General features: G+C 51.3%; 1 non-coding gene across 1 annotated transcript in view; it reads left to right on the top strand.

Annotated features, from left to right (window-relative positions):
- Nucleotides 1-4,743: 4,743 nt before the first annotated feature.
- LOC126435478 (small subunit ribosomal RNA) overlaps nucleotides 4,744-5,000 on the top strand; it is a 1,909-nt gene continuing 1,652 nt past the window's right edge. The window contains exon 1 of the ribosomal RNA XR_007579965.1: nucleotides 4,744-5,000. This exon is cut by the window's right edge and continues 1,652 nt beyond it. This is a non-coding gene — a ribosomal RNA (small subunit ribosomal RNA).

Genomic DNA, 5,000 nt, shown 5'->3' with positions numbered 1-5,000 from the left:
GATAATCATTAGCCATACACTGGGGAAACGGCCGACAGGGGCGGCAACATAGTGGAGCCGCAGTGTCACTAATGTACAGAGATAGAACAGTTTCGACTGGAACTAGAGTAACCGTATACACGGCACTGATTAGTAATAGATGCAGAGCCATCAGAATACAGATAATATATACAACCGTCCCTATACATGCTGAAAGACTCTGCACACAATGAGAACCACACGTCAGCCAGACACTCTTATCACACACTACTCTCTTATCACACACAATATCTAACCACCAGCATGGAAGAACATCCAGTGCATCCTCTCCGCCACATGACACAATCCACACTATCATTACCAGACCGGGAGGTCCACCCAGAAACACAATATCCCACCCTTCCGACATCCGCACATTGCTCAGCTAAGCCACGAACACCCACACATGTCCTACACAGTGGTGCACCCAACATCACAATACTGCCTCCTGTCACAGCACACAAACAATGGCAGGAATGAAAGACACAGATCTGCCACAACCATGGAATCGGAGCGCCGCCTGTCATGAGCCAAAAGTGCATCCTGACGTGACAAATCGGATAATACCGCAGGCATCCAATTACGATAATCACTATCAACGAACCTGCCGCCCCCCCCCCCCAATACACCTTTCCCTACAACAATGTGTATCTGAACCTACGCTATATCGTACCTTAACCTAACCTATATCGTACCTTAACCTAACCTATATCGTACCTTAACCTAACCTATATCGTACCTTAACCTAACCTATATCGTACCTTAACCTAACCTATATCGTACCTTAACCTAACCTATATCGTACCTTAACCTAACCTATATCGTACCTTAACCTAACCTATATCGTGCCTTAACCTAACCTATATCGTGCCTTAACCTAACCTATATCGTGCCTTAACCTAACCTATATCGTGCCTTAACCTAACCTATATCGTGCCTTAACCTAACCTATATCGTGCCTTAACCTAACCTATATCGTGCCTTAACCTAACCTATATCGTGCCTTAACCTAACCTAATTTGTGCCTTAACCTAACCTAATTTGTGCCTTAACCTAACCTAATTTGTGCCTTAACCTAACCTAATTTGTGCCTTAACCTAACCTAATTTGTGCCTTAACCTAACCTAATTTGTGCCTTAACCTAACCTAATTTGTGCCGTAACCTAACCTAATTTGTGCCGTAACGTAACCCATGTTGTGCCGTAACGTAACCCATGTTGTGCCGTAACGTAACCCATGTTGTGCCGTAACGTAACCCATGTTGTGCCGTAACGTAACCCATGTTGTGCCGTAACGTAACCCATGTTGTGCCGTAACGTAACCCATGTTGTGCCGTAACGTAACCCATGTTGTGCCGTAACCTAACCCATGTTGTGCCTTAACCTAACCCATGTTGTGCCTTAACCTAACCCATGTTGTGCCTTAACCTAACCCATGTTGTGCCTTAACCTAACCCATGTTGTGCCTTAACCTAACCCATGTTGTGCCTTAACCTAACCCACGTTGTGCCTTAACCTAACCTACGTTGTGCCTTAACCTAACCCATGTTGTGCCTTAACCTAACCCATGTTGTGCCTTAACCTAACCCATGTTGTGCCTTAACCTAACCCATGTTGTGCCTTAACCTAACCCATGTTGTGCCTTAACCTAACCCATGGTGTGCCTTAACCTAACCCATGTTGTGCCTTAACCTAACCCATGTTGTGCCTTAACCTAACCCATGTTGTGCCTTAACCTAACCCACGTTGTGCCTTAACCTAACCCACGTTGTGCCTTAACCTAACCCACGTTGTGCCTTAACCTAACCCACGTTGTGCCTTAACCTAACCTACGTTGTGCCTTAACCTAACCCATGTTGTGCCTTAACCTAACCCATGTTGTGCCTTAACCTAACCCATGTTGTGCCTTAACCTAACCCATGTTGTGCCTTAACCTAACCCATGTTGTGCCTTAACCTAACCCATGGTGTGCCTTAACCTAACCCATGGTGTGCCTTAACCTAACCCATGGTGTGCCTTAACCTAACCCATGTTGTGCCTTAACCTAACCCATGTTGTGCCTTAACCTAACCCATGTTGTGCCTTAACCTAACCCATGTTGTGCCTTAACCTAACCCATGTTGTGCCTTAACCTAACCCATGTTGTGCCTTAACCTAACCCATGTTGTGCCTTAACCTAACCCATGTTGTGCCTTAACCTAACCCATGTTGTGCCTTAACCTAACCCATGTTGTGCCTTAACCTAACCCATGTTGTGCCTTAACCTAACCCATGTTGTGCCTTAACCTAACCCATGTTGTGCCTTAACCTAACCCATGTTGTGCCTTAACCTAACCCATGTTGTGCCTTAACCTAACCCATGTTGTGCCTTAACCTAACCCATGTTGTGCCTTAACCTAACCCATGTTGTGCCTTAACCTAACCCATGTTGTGCCTTAACCTAACCCATGTTGTGCCTTAACCTAACCCATGTTGTGCCTTAACCTAACCCATGTGTGCCTTAACCTAACCCATGTTGTGCCTTAACCTAACCCATGTTGTGCCTTAACCTAACCCATGTTGTGCCTTAACCTAACCCATGTTGTGCCTTAACCTAACCCATGTTGTGCCTTAACCTAACCCATGTTGTGCCTTAACCTAACCCATGTTGTGCCTTAACCTAACCCATGTTGTGCCTTAACCTAACCCATGTTGTGCCTTAACCTAACCCATGTTGTGCCTTAACCTAACCCATGTTGTGCCTTAACCTAACCCATGTTGTGCCTTAACCTAACCCATGTTGTGCCTTAACGTAACCCATGTTGTGCCTTAACGTAACCCATGTTGTGCCTTAACCTAACCTATAATGTGCCTTAACCTAACCTAAAGTGCGCCGTAACCTAAACTATATTGCGCCTTAACCTGACGCACGTTGTCGCTGAACCTGCTCTGTAATTGTTATGCAACCCGTTAAAGTAGTGTAGTGTTGCCTAACCGCAACCCTCGCAATATAGTTCGCTACTCGCACTGCCCGGTCCCCTGTGTATCGCGTCATGTTAAACACCTTGCAGGTGTTGCTGACTTTCCACATGCTCCTGCTATACACTGTAGTGTGGATAGCAGCAGGACGTACATGCCCCCCCCCCCTTCCCCCCTGCCTTCGCAAGCTGGTCGGTGAGAAGTTTGCATGTTCAATGCCCTTCGCATGCCGACGTACTCAGCCTACGTTGTGGTACGGCCTGTCACCTGTCCGCCGATGTACGCAAAACCCACAAACTGTACTGCACATTGCTCCGTATGTACTGAATGATACATCGTGGCCCATGTGACCGTATGACGACAGCGCCTAGCAACGGCGGACCATACAGTCCAAATATTGTGCACGCAGCTACGTGTCGTCTCCCTATAAGAGCTGGATTGCAGTGTGGTACGCCATACAGACGTGTGGGAGGAACGGACGCCCTGGATGGCGATCAGCATGAGCAGTCTGTTGATGTAGTGGAGCGTGTATTCGGACGTAGTCGTCTCTTCTCACACACCGTGATAGCATGTTGCACCGCGTTCCACATCTGCGACATGCTGCAGAGGCGGGCTGACAGTCGTTCGCGCAATGGACACCGCATACGTACGGGGTCTACCTTCCACGTGTTCTCTAGGCGTGCACATGTTGTTGCGTCTATGTGGGCAGACGTAGTGTGTTGTGACACCTGACACAGGCATGCAATACTCGTTGCAAATGGCGATGGACGTGTACGTTTGCTGGTGACGTTACGCAAATGAACAACCGGTAACCCGTTGTGGTGCGGTTGTTCTCGCTAGAGGTGAATCAGTGTTGGCGACGATCGGTCGAGCTATTAACCGGTTGTTTCAGGGATACCCACCATGCCCACGAACGTGAAAGGGGACCCACCATGCCCACGAACGTGAAAGGGGATCTGGGTGTGAGGCGATACGCGGCGGTGGCTGGGTGGGACCGTCCCCGGCCGGTGAGGGGGGGCCGCCCGGCGTGCTGGCAGCGCGGTGCGTGGGCGCACGCGCTACAGCCGGCTGGTGGGGGCGGCCGGTGGCAGGCGCGCCGGCCGACGGACGCGGCAGGCGGCGCAGCTGCGCGCCGGCGCCCCCTGCTCGCGGCGCCTTGCGGCCAAAGTAGGTCCTCGCGGGCCCGGTGCGAAGCGCGGTGGCCATCTGCAGTGTGCTGGTCCGATTGAGGACTTTGTGCGCTGAGGATGCGCCGCCGCCCGGCGCTCGGCGCCGCGACGCCGTCTGCTGCTCGGTCGCCCCAGCGGTTCTCGCAGGTGGTTTGTATCGCAGCTGTGCGGACGTGTTGGCGCGTGCGCTGTGCTGGGAGAGTTCGCTTCGGCACCCAAGTAGGGCTTTTGTCCTTCTGTGGCGCTGGCGTTGGAGCTGCCGGTCACCGTAGGTGGCGCGTGTTGTCTCCCGCCGGCAATGCCACGACAGCACGCTCCCGGGCCTCTGTCGGCAGCGGCAAGCTCAGTTGGGAGCACGGGTGGTCGCACCTAAAGCGTCTACTCGCCTAACTCCGGGCGATTGCGCCTCTCTCGAACCCGACCAAGTACTTAGGACGGCGCTGCGCGCCGCCGGGACCTGAGAGGGTTTCGAGGTGTGTTGTGCAGGGGAGCTCAGCCTCCTCCTGTTTGCAGAATAATTGAGCGGACGCTTGCGTGTTCGCGCGGGCCCCCGGGACACACTCCCGGGCGGCCGGCTGCTCAGCTCTAGTTGACGCAGCTCCCTGGTTGATCCTGCCAGTAGTCATATGCTTGTCTCAAAGATTAAGCCATGCATGTCTCAGTACAAGCCGCATTAAGGTGAAACCGCGAATGGCTCATTAAATCAGTTATGGTTCCTTAGATCGTACCCACGTTACTTGGATAACTGTGGTAATTCTAGAGCTAATACATGCAAACAGAGTCCCGACCAGAGATGGAAGGGACGCTTTTATTAGATCAAAACCAATCGGTCGGCTCGTCCGGTCCGTTTGCCTTG

Source organism: Schistocerca serialis, unplaced genomic scaffold (assembly GCF_023864345.2).
Source record: "Schistocerca serialis cubense isolate TAMUIC-IGC-003099 unplaced genomic scaffold, iqSchSeri2.2 HiC_scaffold_1208, whole genome shotgun sequence".
NCBI lineage: Eukaryota > Metazoa > Arthropoda > Insecta > Orthoptera > Acrididae > Schistocerca > Schistocerca serialis.
This window is presented reverse-complemented; position numbering and strand designations above follow the sequence as displayed.